This window comes from Elaeis guineensis, chromosome 5, assembly GCF_000442705.2.
Source record: "Elaeis guineensis isolate ETL-2024a chromosome 5, EG11, whole genome shotgun sequence".
NCBI lineage: Eukaryota > Viridiplantae > Streptophyta > Magnoliopsida > Arecales > Arecaceae > Elaeis > Elaeis guineensis.
This window is the reverse complement of record NC_025997.2, coordinates 110,931,862-110,953,019: the sequence shown is the minus strand read 5'-3', so window position 1 is coordinate 110,953,019 and position 21,158 is coordinate 110,931,862. Positions and strand designations below refer to the sequence as shown.

General features: G+C 34.5%; 1 pseudogene; it reads left to right on the top strand.

Moving 5' to 3' along the window:
* The first annotated feature begins 12,408 nt into the window (after positions 1 to 12,408).
* LOC140858029 (probable E3 ubiquitin-protein ligase LUL4) lies at positions 12,409 to 19,912 on the top strand (annotated as a pseudogene).
* The last annotated feature ends 1,246 nt before the right edge of the window (positions 19,913 to 21,158 follow it).

The following is a 21,158-nucleotide window of genomic DNA, read 5'->3' as shown; positions in this document are numbered from 1 at the left end:
AGTCATGGAAGTCACACTTATCATGATCAGTTCTTTGCTCTACTTTTTAGGTGATAAATGAATATCCTATATTCAAATAAGTTGCACCAATTTACAGGAGTTCTAGGAATTAACGTATCATAAATAATGGACATTTTTGGTGGATTCAAGCAGCATCATTAAAGCGTTATATGTATTCAAATTATATAATGTCTAGGGTGACCTATGTTTCCATGCATTTTATGCATTTTCCATTTATTAAATCCATATTTCTTCCATGGTCACATGTGCCCTTTCTTCATTTTCATTTAAATAATACTGTTGGACCGCATTTTGTCCACCATATTTTATTTTCAACTTTAGTACTTAGAATGCTTAAGGAGACTAGTGTTCCAGCTATCATTGCACATCCTTTATTTTTATTTTTTTTATTTTTTATTTTTTTTTTATTTTTTTGTTTCTGTAACCATCTTCGGTCGGGAAATTCTATGTGTTGCCTGTTACATGCACACAGAAGGCGACTCGGGCTCAATTTTGCTGGCTTGGCAGTTTCGTATTCAACTATATATTTCCATGTATTACATTAATTCCCTAGATTTATACCAGTACTTTTACATTGAATAGCAGGAAAAACTTAATTGTGCACAAATGGGATCCCTATGATAATATTATCTTAAATTTTATCCACTTTTTTAGTTTTGTGCTTATGGATATTATTAAATAAATCCTTGACTTTTTCTGTCTATGTTTATTAGAACATTTTAAATTTGTATTTTCAACAAGCATGACACTTAATTACCACAATCTTATCTTTAACTTATGTTGCGGCTAATCCCTTGGAACATCTGACGTCGGTGGAGAGCACCTGTAAAAAGAAGTCCACACTGACCAAAGTTATATCCGAAGGAGATCTTTAAATATTTAAGTCAGTAGAAAGTGGTCGAACAAAAAATAGAATATCAAAATTGGCAGAGTATGGTCCCAAAAATGTCTTACTAATACTATTCATTTACCTCACTTTTATAGATGAATTAATGGTAACCATTTGTAATAGTTAGGCATGTGGATCCCACTTATTTCGGTACTATGTGATCATGGGATGGACAGTTAATGCCCACTGACGATCATGGTATATACGTAGTCGTTATACGTTTTATGCATTGGCGGTTTCTGATATACCGACTTTATGTCAGTATGCATGGCACACCGACCGTACGTCGGTGCTATTGATATTCTGACTAACTATTGATCGGTAACTCCAAAATGCCAACTGGTCAGCGGTTATGTAGTTGATCAAGTCGTTATATTACATTTGTTAGAAAAGTCGACCAAATGTTATCGACAGTCGGTCAGCTTGTCGGTTAATAGTCGGCTATTTATTTTCTGGCATCGATAGAAAGTCAAATGTTGAGATCTGTAGAAGCTGTAGTCGAATCAAACCTCCCTTGGCAGCTTGGCTTTGACGGTCTATCGTCTGTCACCGATCCATAATCGGGATGACCGACAATAAGTCGGGAAGCTGATATTAAATCGAAGGGAATAGATCTGATTGCCCCAACAATTGCCCCCACTCCTAAGTCCAAAGTGGCCTGTCATATGACTTGACAGGTTGGATGATAGGAGTTATCACGTGTCATCTCGAGCTCTGATTTTGTGATCAATTCGGTTGTAGATATTAATGATTCTCTCAAAAATCAAAAGATTTTCAACTGTTTTATTATTTTGATGGTCGTGCAACTATCATTAGGATGTCGATTCGAGAAGATGATCAGGCGATCGGATGATTTGGCTAATTTGATTTTGACTAGTCAATTACCGACATGCATCCATTTGTTATTGGCTCTTAACCGTTCATGTAGATAGTGGTGACGTGGCATGATCAGGCGGTAGACACGTCGAACTGTCCGATCAATAACCAATTTTGATGTAGCCACATGTCAAGATATGAGGTAATCTCATTTCGAACGAGTTTATCCTAGCCGTTGAGGGATTCTATATATGTAATATTGCTTTCTTTTGGATTTTTTGCTGCATTCTGAGAGTTCGAAGATTCTTCCTATAGGTACTGAGGGTTCTGTTGAGTTCTAAGGGAAGTCGAGAGCCAAGGTTTTCAGGTCTCTCTTTAGCCTTTAGGTTAGACTTCTCCTTTCTCCTTCCTTCCCTCATTTGCTTTTTCCAATTTTCTATGATTTCTGATGGCTAGTAGCAGTAGGAAGGGTAAGGCTAGGGCAGAGGATGATAGACCTATCGGTAGAGCACCCAACCCTCAGCTTTCTCAGGGTAGACGATTGACTGGTTCGGTCGGCGACTCTCTTTCAGGCCCAACGATAGAAGTTTTTCTCTGATCGAGTCCGCTGTCATTCATCTCTAGGAGCAGTACTGCATCTCGAAGCAGTTTCAGCTGTTCGCACCTGGTCCGAATGGTCGGATAATTTTTCTTCCTCCAGATCAGATTGCCTTTTATATTGAAAACCTTCAGGTTGGGCTCTGATTTTTGATTCCAGAGTTCATTCGAAACATTCTTGATTATTACCGACTTTGCCCAGCCCAACTTGCGCTCGCAGTCATCGAGCCACCGTTGCTGCCAGAACTCAGGGGTAGAGTCTCTTGAAGAACTCGAGGATTGGGAAGTCGAGGGTGCACACAACCTCTTCCCCTTCTTGATGCTATATCGATGTGAAGAAGGAGACCATCGTGAATGGCTAGCGGCATGATGAGAGTGCCGAGAAGGTGCTGGCTCTACATGGTGAGAGTGTCGAGACGGTCGTCATTCCGATGATGGAGAAAGAGATCATCGTGGAGCACAGCAACTGTGCCTAGATGGCACGTACACACTACCGGCTCCTCCGCTATCGGTTGTTGCTACTACTACTGTGTCTGCTGCTATTGGAGGTGGTGCACTGCCTTTGTCAACATCATCATTTGCTGCATTAACGCAAAAAGTTGTTGAGTTTGGATGTCTGTAGTGATGATCGGATGTGAGAAACTAGGCTCTATCATTGGTGGTGGAGGAGGAGGATCTTCTCGATGGAAAGACTGTCTGGCAGAGCCGATGGAGCTCTGAGCTTTTGTTTTCACCATTGTTGGATATGTTTGCTCCACCCCTACTTGGCATGCTAACTGTTGGAGTCAATCCCCTGAAATTTCTAACGCCAGTGGACAACACCTGCAAAAAGAAGTCCACATTGACTGGAGTTGTATCCGATGGACACCTTCCGATGCTTAAGTCAGTGGGACGTGATTGAATAGGAAGTAGAATATCAAAATTGATAGAGTATTAGTCCAGAAGTGTCTTACCAATACTATTCATTTACCTCCCTTTTATAGATGAATTATTAGTAATCATTTGTAATGGTTAGGCATGTGGGTCCTGCTTATTCTGGTACTACACGATCGTGGGGTGGATAGTTAATGCCCACTAAGGATAATGGTATGTAGTCGTTACATGCTTTATGTGCTGGCGATTTTTGATATGCCGACTTTATGTTGGTATGCATGGCACACCAACCATATGTCGGTCTATTGATATTCTGACTGACTATTGATCGATAACTCTGAAATGCCGATTGATCAGCGATTATACAGTTGATCAAGTCATTATGTCGTATTTATCAGAAAAATCAGTCGAATGTTACCGACAGCCGGTCGGCTTGCCGATTAATAATCGGCTATTTGTTTCCCGACGTCGATAAAAAGTTAGGTGTTGAGACCCGTAGAAGCTATAGTCGAATCAGACCTCCCTTGGTGGCTTGGTTTTGATGGTCCATCATTTGTTACCGATCCATAATCGAGATGAACGACAATAAGTCGAGAAGCTGATATTAAATCGGGGGGAACAGATCCGATTGCCCCAACAACTTAAGGTAGAACTCCGGTAGGAAGTTAAAAACCAAATCAAGTCATCTTCAATTTGGCTAATTTAGGTCAAGCGCAAATTAGGAGGCATTACAAAGAATAATAACTTTAATTATGGAAATTTAATTAAAGACCAATTGTCTCTTGAAACAAGCTCCCAGATTGGAGCACATGTTGAACTTGTTGTTAGTTCTTGTAGCTATGCATCTATAACTTATCTAAACTTTATAGTACTTGCAACAATTAAAGAGTCTAGTGCTCTAGCTATCAATGCACACCCTTCTTTGGTTGTTATTTTATAGACAACTTTAATTAGAAATTATTATGTAGTGTTGGTTAAGTGCAAAAAAACAATTAATTACTTGAGCTTGCTTTTGCTGGCCTGCCTACTTTACATTCAACTACACCCGTTTTTCAGTAATTGCTGAGATTTGCACCACTGCCCTTACACTGCATGGTAGGAGAATCATAATTGCCCATAAAATGGGATCCCTATGGTTATGTTTTGGCATCTATGTACCAGACTCCATACAAGTAACATCTTCATATTATGTCAATAAGTCCAGTATAGGTGTTAGTTCAGCATATAAATACTCGATACATATTCAAGACCATATATTGTTTTGGTATTTGTTGGTACGATACATCTGCTATGTATTAGTACCGATCGATATCGTGTATTGTGCTTATAGAATTATGAGATCTTTTGAATTATATCAATCATTTTAGTAGGTCTTGCTACATGCATGCGAGATAGGATATAATATTATAATCATAGAAGTAATTGAATAAAAATTTAATGAATTAGTGATATAATATATCATAAATTAGATGAACTACACTAAGATAGCATGATTTTCCCAAAAGCCAAGATATGCGCATTGAGAGAATGAGATCTACAAATGATATTTAATATAATATAACTATTCCACTGGAGAAACATGCCAAAAAAGACAAAAAAAAAAAAGATATATTCAATGATTAAAAAGAATTCATACTCTATATTTATATATCAACACTCACAAACTCAAAAATTATTTATTCATCATAAAAATGTTAACACTCATAAAAAGGGAAAGAAAGAAAAAGGAATTCTTTCCCTTCTTTTTGAGGTATGTTGGAAATACTTTGAGTCTACTCAGAAAGTATTTGCAAAGAGGGTCAGAAATACATGACCTTTTGGTTATTTGACTCTAAACCATCTTACATCTAGTTTTAAGATTGAATGCCTCAAAGAGAAACTCATAGATGTATAATAAACTATGCTAAACTAAGCTCGAGGACCAATTCTGCACCCTTTACTGCCACAAGTCCTCTAGTGGTCTTTGGATCTCTTGAAGGCCTAATGAAGAAAATATATGAGACGATACTTGGCCCATAGGTATCGAATGAGGTTAAATTCTGCACATATACTAATAATAGACAAGTTAGCTTGCCATTCCACAATCTTGTGAAGTTACAGATGGTTTTTGTAGACTTTTGGTCAATTTGTCTTATTCTCTTCTAAGAGCACTTGTTAATTAGCTTATAATTACTACCAAACCTAGAAAACTACTTTTTATTATTTGTTTAATTTTTTTCTTCTAAGAAAACTATATTATATAAAAATAGAACTTCTACGAGTCTTAGGAACCAATCCCTAGAAATACTCCCACTCTATAAGCTTGTCCTTTATTTGGTGCACTCTTGTGTTCTCCTTCTGCATAGTAAATTCCTCATAATTCTACAGGATTATGGGGATGGCAACATGGCTAGTTGGTGGAATTCCTAGAGACCAGAAACGACTACTTATCCTTTCTTTTGGTTTCATTCTTAGCATCTAATTCTTAGCTTTGAATTTTTTTTTATATTGATAATCACTTTCAAAATCTTATATTTAGATTTACTTTTATTATATATCCTGTTTTGGACTGTTGCAAGATAAATTTGAAGCACTTACCCTATGCTCCCAATCCACATCCATTTAGGATACCATTTGTAATCTCGAAAACCAAATATTTAGCATAAGTATTATACATGTATCTTAGTAGTATCCAACAAAATTGATATCTGATACATATCTGATGTGTTCATGGCATATGATTTGAAATATTAGTTTTTCCTAGAGTTTGAAAAATAGCGAAAAGCCATTAAAAAACTGCATTAAAGATGTTCAAATATATGAAGCAATGTAGGCACATTGTATCCCTCTTTTTTTTTTGTGTATATACTCCACAAGTTTATTAGATTTTCATTACCAAAAGAATATTGGTATTCATATTGCCATGTTATGTAGAAACAGTATGTATAATTTCACTAGTTATCTGTGTGCTTGAATAGCATGATCATATCTCATATATAGTATATCTATGGTTATACAAAACCATACTTTCTTTTGATTACATAAAGATGCATGGTTGTCCTCTTTCAAAAACCTTGTACAATTTGTCTCATCTTTGACCATCATAGATACAGTTCTTATACCTCTTTAACTTGTTATTCTCACTGTTACTTAATTGCTTCTCCACTAATTTTTGTCAAGCCTTGACATAAGAATCTTCATGCTTATCATACTAATTCAAATAGACTTCTCCAAGTAGAGAACTGATAATTTGTGCATTTCTTGTAGACTTTTCTAGCTGCATCATCTAAGGATCCATTTGGTTAGGATATATCATATTACAGAGTAATAAGATAATTCTTGAGAATCATTTATCTAAAAAAATGATTGTGGAGAAAAATAATTTTTACTATATTTGGTTGATAAAAAAAATTACTTCGAAAAATAATATTGAAAAAAAATTATCACATTTGGTTGGAGGTAAATCTATATAAAAATATGATCAAATTTATAAATATACTTTTAAATATAAAATAATTTTTTAATATTAAGATAGTATTATCATCTTCAATTAGTTTTTATGTAGTGACTATAATCATATGGCCCTTTACATAATACCATCTCCATCTTAATTTTTTTACAAAAATTCTTTATTGAATGAATTTGAAAAAATATCAAAACAAATTTAATAATTATATACGCTGCTTTATTAGGGATATTTTGTCAATATAAATTACAACCACTCTAAAATTTATCAAATACTAATCCTCTCATGATATTTGTTTTACCTTTTCTCTCTAGAAAATAAGCATAGGGCCCACCAACTTTTTTACTATCTCTTTCTTGCTTTTTTCATATCAAACATGATAATCTGACATAAGAATCATTTTCTCATATCAGATTACTTCCAACCAAATAGCCTCTAAATGAAATCTTAAACCTTTCTATAATTAACATGTAAGCTTGTTTTCTCTTCGACTTAGATCAGGACATCTTACTTTAGATCAGTGTCTGTTGATGTAATGGAGGGTGACTGCAAATGCAGCATGGGACACTCTTTTAGACACCACGTGCTATGTGCGTGAGAAAAGTTAGAGACAAAATAAGTTGAAAGCAGGTAATTTCTCATAGATGGAAGATTAATGAGTTACTGCATGGTTCCCCACTATATTTATTTCATATATTATTATATTTTATGGAAGGGAATATTTATGTTAACAATCAGATAGTGATCTAATGTCTTAAATGTTTAAGCCAATCAGTGGTGCAAGTTGGGCATGCATGTTGGGTTAGGTTAAGCATGAGTACCTAACTACGTGAATATCTTCGACCTAGAGTAACATTGAAACTGATTCAGCCGAAAACATGGTTTTGGTGAGTAAGCTTGTATCTTAATTGATCCTTTATAATATAGTTTGGACTAGATTTGGGTCAGATTAATGGATTACAAGCTCAGTATTGAATTGTAAATATTATGCTCGATCACATTTAGGTTTCTTGCCTTGCTATGAGTTTTAATTAGGTTCAAGCTGGTTTACACTGATTAAACTGCTGAATTTGTTTCTAACACAATCTAAAATTGGATAACATTCTTCAATTGAAGCTCGTTCCTAGTTACATGCTGGTTATGCTAAATTCAGGTTAACCCAAGCATAGGTTATGCCTAGGCCTGAAAGGGAAGAAAACAAGGGGAAAAAGATAGGCTGGATGACTAGACCTATCTTGGTTAATTAAACTCATGGGTAAGATTCACTCCTGAAAAATTATACATTTCAAAGATTGGATTAAGTTTGCATTATATTTTTTCCTACTTGGCCTATTCCAACCCAACTCGCATGTTAATCTAGTCTAAAATGAGCAACTAGGCTAATATTACTGGTTCTAACTTAAAATCTTTTGATGCTAGAATTGCTAATCCATTTATCATTTGTCTTCTAGCCATGTTTGGATTTCCCAAATAGAGTATTGAGACTAATTTTTATAGATTAAATACACGATTACATTTAAGCTGTATTTGTACCAATGGTATTATTGGTAGCATTTAGCATCTGGTGCCCTTATTATCCGTGTTATATTAGTTTTCATCAAAGGAACAGTGCATTTGTTTTTTTTTTTCTTTTTTTTTTCATATTGGATGAGATATAAACTTGTTTTGGATCCAAAACAGACCCAAATATATAAGAGAATATTTCGTGCTTGAGTGGGGCTAGTCTAACTAAATCAATGGGTCCAAAAGGATATTTAATGGACCTGACCCAACCCAATCAATTAATGAATGGTATCTGGAGATAGTGAACTAGATCTTGACCTACTGATAGCATCCTTTTATTAGGCAATCAGTTCGATTTCTAGATGATCTATCACAAAATTTTGAATTTATATAATTATGATATAGATGGGCCTCCCTTCCCTTTTTTTTTTCAATAAAAATAAATTTAAATTTATTATTACAATCATATTTGACCCAACCTAGATCGGATTTAGTTGCAAGCCAAATTGCACCCTTCCTTCGTGATCTGGAGGGGGAGAGAGAGAGAGAGAGATTAGTAATTGTACTAGCTTTGTAACAATACAACAAATATATCTTCCCTATGTCCTCACCTGGTATCAGCACTTCCATTGGCACCATTGCCACGGATTATTCCACAACCCCTCAGCCATTTTGAAACCGTAGATGTTTGGTATTTTTGACCAGGGAAGGAGAAAGGATCCACTGTGAGAAGTTGAAGTATTTTTTTGTCACCATCTGGTTTTGGGTGCCAAATGGGCACTCAGTTCACGTGCAAAGCTATAGAAAGAGGGAAAATGCATGATCCCCATATGTTATTTAGGACTCTCTTTTTTTTGGTTACATATTTAGTACCCTTTTGTTTTGCGGAAAGACAACAGAGTAAATATGGTCAACAAAAAAATAAAATAAAAATCTATTTTTATAGTATAAAAAAAAGTTCTTCGATTGGAGTTTTAAAACAGAAAAATTGGGAAGGAATATTTTCAAGACAATGAAAGTTTTATAATTTATAGAAAAAAATCCATCTAGGATATAGATTTTTCTGCTTTCCCACCGACGGGCTGGAAATTAGGTTCATTTTTTTTCAAAATATATCTTTAAAGCTGTAAAAGAGTTAATAGAATGAGATAAGATCTTTCTTTTTATTAAAAATATAATGGATATTTTATACTACTTTTTCAGAAAAATAGATGTACAACCAAATATAAGTCATACATCAATTTTCTATAGTACCTACCCGAGTAACGTATATTTTCAATTATTATATATTAGGTAATTCATCATCTAAAGCTAAGGAAAGATGAAGATCATTTGGATTCCAAATCCTCTCTCTTTCGATCATAGCCATTCATGATTGGTGCGAATGCTATGATTAGATGGACCCATGGAAACACATGGTTTAGGATTTAGAATGTGATAGAGCGAATTCAGGTGCCATAAGGAGTAAAAATTATGGTACCAAAGGTCTATATATGATGGGGTTTGGGGATGCACATAATTAGAGGTGAAATAATTTTGATGAAGAGGTCACGACAAGAGAGGTATGGTTCTGAATAATTATTTTTTTTATAAATAATTAAGATGAAATTAATTCTTTGTATGATGATTTATTGATTTGATAATTAGGATCCAATCATGTTTCAACTAACTTTTGATCTTTGATTTGATTGTAATCATAAATTGTGGTTAGTTTTACATGCATTTATTCTACTTATATGAATTATGAAAGATCTTAAAGTATTTTAGTACTGCTATTATTGTTTTGTACATTCTATCCATTTGATGATAGTTTAACACATGTGTTTGTTGTATGGTTTCAAACGCTGCCAATGTTATCAATATTGTGCTTAATATATATTAAATATTATAACATATTTGCAGCCTAACCATGCATTGGAGATTTGGATATGTTTGGTATTACTTTTTCTCTTTGAGAAGATAAGGAGAGACCATAAGTCATATTTTCTAGCTTTTCTTAGAACTTTTCTGTCGGAGAAGCTCTTTTTAGACCATGTTACTAAATATTTATTTCTAGAATACTTCTAAGTACCTTTCTTAATCAACGCCATATACGCACTGCTTGACCATGGAGTACTGGCTTTTATTAGCCATTGTTCAGTTTTGTAGCATGATATATGAACAAAAAGTTGAACATCGTTTGATCTATTGGACCATTTTTCTACGTCAATGATTTTTTTTAAAAGTACATAAAGGTAGTGATCTTAAAATACCAAAAGTCTAGTAATGGTTGCACGGCTCTTTCTATAAAAAAATGATTCAAAGTCAAATGATAGCTAGGCCCTGTTTCTCCAAGGATATGAAATCGGTAGTATCTTTCCCGTTAGTGCGCATTAAACATCAAAAAGGAGTGTAACCAAAAAAAAAAAAAAAAACATCAAAAAGGAGGAAAAAGTCATAGTCTAAGTTAAATCTTTAAGTCCTTGACAATTTGGCTTTATGGAATAGATCTTAATAAATGAAGGGAGTGATTTTAGCTTAGCCTCCTCATCGTTAGGATATTTGAATCCTTCTCATAGTTTCAGAGACTTCCCACTAGATTGGCATTTTCATTAGGGAACTCCTGAATTATACGATGAACACTATGTATTCTCCTATATGATGAACATTATTCTACTATTTTAAATTATTTTACTAAAAAAAGCAATTCTACCATATGATGAACACTTTCAAGTAGCTGAGGTGATTCAAAAGGTATGGCCCAATGTTCTGCAGGGAAACTAGGGGCTAAACTAGTGATCGGTCCTGTGGAATAGATGGTGTCCTACCATAGATTTTGGCAATGAATTATGTTAAGCATTAGAAGATAGAGCATGCCTAAATCACACCTATTTGTAGTAGTCATTTCTTTAAAATATTTCCTCCACTATAGTAATCTAAGAGCATAGAAACCCAGTTAAGAAAGACCTTTGGAAGATATATAGTGAATTTGCCAAAGTCCATAAGTCCTTCATCTTTCAAAACTCCCACTCTTCTAATGCATATAAAAGAACATACAAGTACATGGGGCTCCCGCCATTACAAAGTTTGGGAAAAGGTCAGATGTACACAACATTACCTCCACATATGGAGAGATTATTTTCGTATTTCAGACCAGTAGTGATCCTTAAGTCACCGTGGAACAACTTTACTATTGTGCCAAGCCCACCATCTAATGCATGCATTTTGATAGCAAAATAATCCTTAATTAAAAGCTTAGGAATAGTAGGTTTGCTTGGTTTCTAAGCACACAAAAAGAATCCTTCTCTCTCTCTCTCTATAAGAACCCTCTAACACGCTCACACCCTCTCTCTCTCTCTCTCTCTCTCTATAAGAACCCTCTAACACTCACTCGCTCACTCTCTCTCTCTCTCTCTCTAAGAATCCTCTCTCTCTCTCTCTCCCCCCCCCCCCACCATATGGAAGTATCCATTTGTACTTGTGTTTGTTTTTCTTTTGGGCTAGGAAGGCTGCCATGGGGAAGGGATTTGGTTTGTGGGTTTCTGTGTAAGCTCTGGCTGTCTTTTGATTCACCTGCTGTATATCTTAGATCCCTGAAGAGCTGTTCTTATTCTGAACACATTCCTGGGTTTGGTTGTTCAGTTTGGTGAAGAAAATGAGTCAAGAAGATGGCAACAACAAACCGGTACTTCCTTTTCTTCCTCTCTCTCTTACATACACACAGACACACACACTATACACAGTTTGCTTCAAATGCTTGTTTCCTTGTTCTCTCTCTCTCTCTCTCTCTTGGTGTTAGTTTTTTTCATTTCCTCTACAATTATTTTTCGTGGATTATGTGCTTGGCATGAGTTCTTAGTTTTCTTTTGTTTCTTTCCTCACTTGCAGAATTTGTTCTCAGAGTGGGCATATGCTGTGATGGATGCAAGAAGAAGGTTTCCAAAGTGCTTCAAAAGATTGAAGGTATTTCCACTCATTTCTATGTTTTTTTAATGATTCATTACCCTTCCTTCCATCTAGGGTGCTATTCTATGATTTAGAGCTTGTGTCTAAAATTATTTGTTTATTTGTTCTATATGCTAGTATGGTAAGGGCTTCATTGCCAACATCTCGCATAAAAAAATTTCCTCCCCCCACCCCCTTTAATTCTTTCTATTTTCTTTTTGCTGTTGGATTTCAGGGGTCAACGAGGTCAATGTAGATGCAGAGGAGTGGAAGGTGACTGTCTCAGGCAATGTTGATCCTGCCATCCTTATCCAAATGCTCAAAAAAAAGGCTGGCTAGCATGCAGAGCTCTTGGACGGTGGAAGCGACGAGCCTGAATAGCCCTAGCTTGAGGACGGGAAAGGGGAGCAGGAAGACAATGGCAAGCTTGAAGGTGCTAAAGCTTCCCTTCCGAAAGGCCAAGAAGCTGCCACTACAAAAGAATAGGGCATCAGTGACAGAAAATTTGTGACAGAAAAAGTCTATCACAAATTATGACGGACATGTGATGGATCTGTGATAGGAAAGTAAAATAAAATTTTTAAATTTTTAATGATGAACTTGTGATAGAATTATCCGTCACTAATTGATCTATCACAAATCCATCATAAATTTATAATGAATTTATGATAAAAAAAATATATAGATTTTTGAAGGTATTCAGTGATGAATTTGTAACAGATATATCCGACATAAAAAATTCATGACAATTCCATCATAAATTTCTGACAGATTTATGATAAAAAAGAAATACAGATTTTTTATTATTTTTAGTGACAGATTTGTGATGGATATATCCAACACAAAAAATCCATCACAAATTTATGATGGAAAAAAAATATAAATTTTTTATTGCTTTCAAGGATGAATTTGTGATGGATATATCCGACATAAAAAATCTATCACAAAGTTGTGATAGAAAAAAGATATAGATTTTTTATTGCTTTTAATGATGGTTTGTGATGGATATATCCAACACAAAAAATCCATCACAAATCTATCATAAATTTATGACGGATTTGTGACGAAAAAAATATAAATTTTTTATTGCTTTCAGTGATAAATTTGTGATGGATATATCCAACACAAAAAATCATCACAAATCTATCACAAATGTATGATAGATTTATGACAAAAAAGAAATACAAATTTTTTATTTTTTATGAAAAAAGAACTTCATGTAATTGAATGATAAGTTAAGATTTCTCCCCCTCTCTTCTTAATTTCTTTTTCCTCTTTCTTCTCTTTCCCTTTTTTTTATCAAAATAATAAACTTATCATTATCAAAATATCATATTAATCATTAAAATTATAAAATTATTTGTATGAAGAAAAGTTAATATATCTTTATGTATTTTTGGAATCTAAAATTAACACTTATTCTGATTTGAGATAGGTTTGAAATTTGACCCTACGAATTTGAAATTTGCTTCTCAGATACTTGCTACTTAAAGCCAATTATATATAATATATATTATTAATTTTTATAAAAATTTTGATCATGGATTTGACTCGATTCAACCCAATCCAACCCAGCCCTTCTTATCCAGTCAACCTGATTCAATCCAATCCGATCCGATCCAAGATAGATATTGGATAAATATAGATATGAAATTATTGATTATTTGTATGATAGATATGGATAATATTGGCCAATCTAATCCATATTGAATACTATCCCTAACTTGTTTAGTAGTATCCCGTGAGATTTAAGAAGGATTTAGAATTTAAATTTAAAATTCGTTTGGATTTAGGATTTGCCCATCGGATATCTCTTATCGAAACTTAATTTTATATATTTATATTTATGATAAATTTATTAAAAATATATATCTAGAATATATATAATAAATTTTTATTAAATTTTTAATATTTTTTATAAGTTATTAAATTTTTATAATAAATAAGTATATATACAAAATCAACTTTTATAAAAATACAAAAATAGTAAGATAGTTTGAGGATATGAATCTCAAATTCTTGGATGGCCTAATCACTATCCTAACCAATCAGACACAATTATCTATAATTAAATCATATTAAAATTATAAAACCATTAATAACAGGAAAAGCTAGTATATCTTTATGTATTTTTTGAAATTTAAAGTTAAAACTCATTTTGATTTGAGATAGATTTGAAATTTATGCCTATGATTTGAAATTTGCCCGTCAGATACTTGCTACACAAATTCAATTATATATATTTTATTATTTTTAATAAAAATTTTGATCATAGATTTGACTTGATTCAATTCGATCCAATCTGATCCGACCTGACTCCTCTTATCGACTCAACCCGACTCGATCCAATCCAATCCAAGATGGATATGGGATGGGTATGGATATGAAATTTAATTAATTACAAAATATCTATACAAATCTAATTATATATATTTTATTATCTTTAATAAAAATTTTGATCATAGATTTGACTTGATTCAATCCGATCCAATTCGATCTGACCCGACCCCTCTTATTGAGTCAACCCGACTCGGTCCAATCTGATCTAAGATGGATATAGGATGGGTATGGATATGAAATTTAATTAATTACAGAATATCCATACAAATCCAATTATATATATTTTATTATCTTTAATAAAAATTTTGATCATAGATTTGACTTGATTCAATCCGATCCAATCCGACCCATCCCGACCCCTCTTATCGAGTCAACCCGACTCGGTCCAATCCGATCCAAGACAGATATAAGATGGATATGGATATAAAATTTAATTTATTATAAAATAAATATGGATATTGGTTGATCCAATCTATACTCAATTTTATTCCTAAATTGTTTAGCAATACCTTATAAGACTTGAAAGGAGTTTGGAACTTAAAATTAAAATCTGTTTAGATTTGGGATTTACCTATTAGATACCTCCTATCAAAATTTAGTTTTATATATTTATATAAATTTATTAAATTTTTTTTGTGATCAGGATTTCAGTGATGGATTTTTCTGTCACAAAATCTGTCACAAAAACTATCAATGATGGATTCTTAGGCTTCAGTGACGGAAAAATCCATCACTAAAGCCTTATTTTTTTGTACTGTGCGATTCTAGCATTTTCTGTTTTAGATTCCAATTACCTCAGGGCATCCTATTACCTATTCTTCCTAAATCAATTTTGTTCAAACGCTTTATCTTCTTGGTTTTTTTCCTGAATCAATTGGACAAGCTATTATGGGCATGGGATAATCTGGTTTCATAATTTTCTGTGCATGCAACTTCTTTTAGGGATGCCTGCAGTTAGATGCCTTCTGTTTGCAATGTAGTTAGCTTTTAAATGTGTCATTGTCTTTGAGGAGAGCAATTACTTGCCACGCTCCTCCGTTGGTTCAATTATACAGGCAAAATATGATATGGAAAATGGAATGATTGTGTAAATGTAATTTCTCCTATAAATTACGTTAAGTATACTTGGTAAAATTTATTTATTTTTTTACCCTTCTGATTCCCAAAATTTAGACACGAGAGCATTTCTGTAAGTTCCCTTTCAAAAGGTTCTCTTGGAAAAAGAAAATAATATGAACCTTTTTCTCGAGACCTTAGACATTAGTAATAACAATGGCTGCAGATCCTGTGCTGTGCACTGCACTGTGCGGTGCACAACACGCACAGTCACGTGTGTAGCGGGCTATGTGATGGGTGCCACGTGCAGCCATCCATCATGCGATGGATGGTGCATGCGATGCACTGCACCATGTGGTGTATTATGTGCATAGTAGAGAATCCACACCCAATAATGACAGTGTTAAAAGATACATCTTGTCTGAATGGTGGTTTTACTTGGTCTCTGAATAAAAGCTTCAATAAATGACTATAATATGAGAAGCTTAGACACAACATTGTTATATCACTGACTTATCAAGATGTTCTTGTTGTAGCCAATGAAGTCCAAAGGCAAAGTTTAAGGGTGAAAGGTGCATTCTAATTTTGATGCAAAGGTCTAGATGGTGGAAACCATGATACTTATCAAAGTGCAACTCGGCTTTGACCAATCGACCATTCATAAAACTGGGATTAAAGATGGGGTCAAGAAATGTCAAACTGACCTAAACCACCTAGTTCTAGGTGTACTAACCCAAATAGTGTGGTAACAGGTCAAAATGTTGGTTCAGGTTGGTAAGGGGCTCGAACGGGAGCTAACGAAGTGGAATTGCCTGGTTTTGCTCGATTTAGAGTAGTTCGGCGTGGTTTGGCCTCTTAGTGACCTTAATAATAGAGAAAAGAATCATCTGGGGCTTTGTGACAAAAAAGTCAAGGAAGAGGGCTCTTTTGCCACTTTTTTTTTTGTTTGATGAAAATGGGAGGTGATACGATCCAAATTTTGTTCAGAGTGAGTGCTTACATTAGCTAGAGATGGATATAGTGGACCTAGGTCGACCAACGATCAAGAGGATGGAAAACTTTCTTAGAGAGGGATTGAGCAGTCATTATAGAGTATGAAAGATGAGTTCTAGAAAAAATTACTTTAGCTATTGGATGATTTTCTGAATCTTTATTTTTGATTTATCCTCAATGGTTGACGTTCAGCCTTGAATCGTTTGACTGATTCTCTGAAACAAGGTGATAGTTGTAAGTGCTTCGAATTGGAAAAGCCTTAAATTTTTTTCTTTCCAAATTAACCAGTAGGTGATGGAAGCAATGACATCCCACTCTTTCTTAATAATTTTTGAAGGAAGTTGTTCTCGCCAGCTTTCTCAAAAGTCTTCTACTGATGAGGGTGTAACTATGATATAAAGCTTGGATATGATTGACTACCAAATGAATGAAACATATGAACAAGAAATGAATAGATAATTTGTTGACTTAAGAGCAGAGTCCCACATTGGGCAGTCATATATTTGTCGGACATTTCTCCATTGAAGGTTTTCTGCTGTTATGATATTGTTATAAAATAGAAGCCAAGTGAAGACCTTCGTTTTCTCTAGAATGAGGATACACCAAATTTTCCTAGTGAACGGATGACCAAATACCTCCACTGCTTAGGAATTGGTAGCATTCTCTAACAGAGAACCGCTCGCTAACATTCCATTTCCATTTTGTTTTATCTGGTTCCTGAGGGTTATGTTGTTAGTGCAGCACCTGAAAGCTTGGAGAGTGCCTTCCATGAACACGCTAACCTCCTCCCTAAAATTGCATTTGATGTCCGGATAACTTTTGAATTGTTGCACTGAAAAGTTTAAAAGAGAAGTCAGGTGGAAGAAGACTGAGTAATTATGTTTGAGAGGCCTGTCTTCAGACCATTGGTCATGCGAGAGTGAAACTTCTTTCCCATTCCCAAGCTCGAACCAAATGCTCTGATAGAAGAGCTTTCCCACTTTCACAATACTTTTCCAGACTGCTGACACAAATTTCAGACGCCTTCCTTTCATCCGGCTTGGGGTCTCGTTGTGGTAATACAACCTTTGTATCAGGTATAATCTTTTGCCGATTTGGAGCTAGAATCCAGACAAATGAGGTATAATCCCCTCCCTTCTCTTCATTCTTCTCCTTTTGTTCCTTCTTTATGTCTAAAATAAACAAAAACTTGGTAAAATCAGTGAATTCATGCCAAGTTTTGTAACACCCTTGGTAGGGTTCTACATTAGTCCAAATTAAAACTATTGTTTTAGGTTTTTGTTTGCTTTGGAGTGCATATATAGGATATGATCGCTTATTTGGGGATTTAACCCAGCACAAAATTATGCAAGAAATAGAACTACACAATAAGGAAACATGATAGAATTATTCGATATAGAAATCCAGCTAAAATTTGACACCATCTCAACTAGAAAATTTATAGGAAAATCTGTTGGCAACCTCCGAATCCCATGATAGAGATACTAATTGTAAATGAGGAACAGAAATTGCCCGCCCACCCTCTAGTTTGGTTAGAGAGTGGTCTCCCATGATACTGATTGTAAATCGGGCATTAGAGAGAAATATGAGGAGGTGCAACCAGATGCTTAGGAGCAAGACAATAATGAGACCTGTGGGTGTCATGTCCACCTATATGATTTCATACTACAGAACAGTCAAACAAGAACAACAAATATTCAAGATAAAATCCATCTGAATGAAACAAAAAGGTCCTATGGCATGTCAATATTTATCTGTTTCTACAACCAAATTAATGCGTAGGTTTATCCAGATAGTTCTCAGAATGACTAATGTCAAGTTTGTCTTATGAAATATCTAACATTCCCTTTTCCAATTAAATTCTGTCATTTATGATACCAGATAATACTATAACAATGGTATGGCAAGAAACATCAAACCATTTATGGGAGACATGAAATCAATTATACAATTCCAATAATGAACTGTAAGCTAACAAAATACTAATGTTCAGGAGGAAGATGAATTAAATAAGTTGGTGCTTACCATTTGATAAATGGCACAAAACTTTCATGCATGACAATAAAACAATATCCTTCATAATTGTAATCTTGATGCTAAAAATAGAATGACAAATTTTTCCACTTGATAGTTTAGTCTAAGATAAGTGGGAACATCATAATTCAACATCCATAAACCATAAAATAATCTTCAAAAATAAAAAATTTGAGAACAAAACAAAAAAAAAAATATTGTATGAGTACCAAACTGGCATGCATTTGTGCATGAGATGTCGATAAGGTGGTTCGGTGCCATACCATGCTGGTACATGATTGGTATAGTGCTCAGTACTGAAACTATGGACCTTGGACCTTGAACTATTCCTCCTGCAGAAAAAAATGAAAAAATATGAAAAATTCTAATACATTCCCACCTTAGAGCAGAACATATGTGGTCATGATATTATATTATTATAGAAGTGAATAAGCTTTCTTTATAAGAGGATTTTAACGTTATAAGTATGAAATGAAATGCAAATGTAAGACATGAATGAGTATTTTATCTTTCTGTTTTTAAATTATTTCTCTTCTACTCTATTAAACTTTCAAATAAAATTGTATGAGGAACTCATGATTGGCTTGCAACTTAGTTAGCAACTCATGTTTTGTACGATAGTTTTACTATACTTTGCAATCGAAGGGTAAATTGCAGTTTCCCCCTTTTTTATCCTGAATTGTGCGTGGATATAAGCATACCTTTTCAAAAAGGAGAGGGTCAGAAATTTCGTCAGCCTTCAGGAACCTGTAGTGATCTGGGTTTCTTCAAGTTAGATGAACTTTCAAAGCCATTAGATGGATGTTTTTTCCCACTGGTTGTCTATGCTGAAGCATGCTCCCTGCAACTTTCACAAAATGAACTTACATGTCAGCCTACAGCTGCTGCCTGCGTTCAGATTATTGAAGCAGTCATAGAGCAAGACAATGATGGGCCTTTCCAAGTAAAAGTTATAAAACAAATGTTGGGGTCAACGGTGAATGCCACAAATTGCGAGAAATTTTTGATGTTGGGACTTCAGCAAAAGCAGGATTTCATGGTGATGATTCTGAAAAGGAATATGTTATTTGTATGTCTGAATCAAAGGATGCCGCTATGCTTCCCTGTCGGCATATGGTGAGAATTCAATAAACTACAAGATGTTATTTTCTGCTTTTTTCCTTTCTTTTGAGTAGTGTAAATGTTGCTTAATGGGACTGGAGAATACTGTAGCACTAGTCTTCTCTCCAGTATATAGTACAACGTCAAGTTTGGTAACCTTGTTTCATATTCCAGTGTATGTGCAGTGGTGATTGTGCAAGAGCATTAGGGCTTCAATCAAATAAATGCACTACATGTCGCCAACCTATTGAAACAATATTAATGGAGATATCATAAATAAGAAACAAGGAGGAGGAAATGCAGAATATGCTGAAGCATAAATGGCTGCATTAAACTATTAATTTTGAGCTGCAAGCATGGTAGCTCCTGCAGTTTCCATGTTCCTCTTGGCACCTCTTGGATATGTACATATATTATGTTGAGTTCTAGCCTGCATTCAAGATTGTGGGGCGGATTGAAATATGTTGTAGGTCGGCAAATGTTAAGCGACCCGGAATAAAATATGTGACCCAATGCGATCTGCTCCACGACAAAGCCCATGGGGGTGCGGGGGCAATGCCCCCACAGTACGGACCGATCCGATTTAAGACTTGAAATTATTTGATCCAATCCAAATTAAAGTATATTTCTTTTACGTGGATCTTTCTCTAAAGTTAAGAGAGTAGTTTTCAAAAGGAGAGAAAAAGAGTTTTAGGTGTATAGGGATTAGGGTTTGAGAGATCCTTTGTAAATCTTGAAAATCTTCCACAGATTATAGTGAATTCTTCTAGTCTCTCCCGTGGATGTAGGCAAAGATTGCCGAACCACATAAATCTTGGGTGTCTTGATCTTTTTTTTTTTCTTGTTTTATTTCTTGAAGTCTCAATTTGTCGCAACATATTATCATATCTCCTGATATATCTCTAGTTTCTACATTTTTAAACTTGCAAGTGCATGAGCCTTCATTATATAAAAATGTCCATTTTTTACTTCTTTTGTTGTATATTTATAGTTCCATTATATTTCAGGATTTTGAGTTGCAGTTAGAAGAGTTTACATATGCAACTCACGAACAAAAATATTTTTGCATGCATCTGTATGGTATTTGTCTGTGTTTAGATTTTTATGTGAATATAATTCAAATAATTTTACATTTTTTCTTCCCTGAATTGTGTTTCATGTGACCCAGATCATTGCACATGGAAAGAAACCTCTTGCTTTCTCCTAGGTGTATGTAAATATGTCTACAAGCTATATTCTAGTTGAGAGGGATATGATGTCTATATATGTGCTGCATTCTTGGCTTACCTAGCTTAATAAGTCATGAACATAACTATAGTGGCAAAATGTGACCCAATCAATCAGTCCAATCCACATTTGACCCATCTTAAGTAGGTTTGAATTTATCCTAAATGGGCTCAAATCATAGATGGGTCAACCTGCTTAACCTGCTTGACTACTTGAATCGGATTTGGATTCTGTTCTTTCGACATGTTTAACCCATTTAACCCATTTGTTAAACAGATCAGGTATCCACTTAATGCCTATTTAACCCACTACCAAAACGCCCAAAATCTGCTGCCCCTT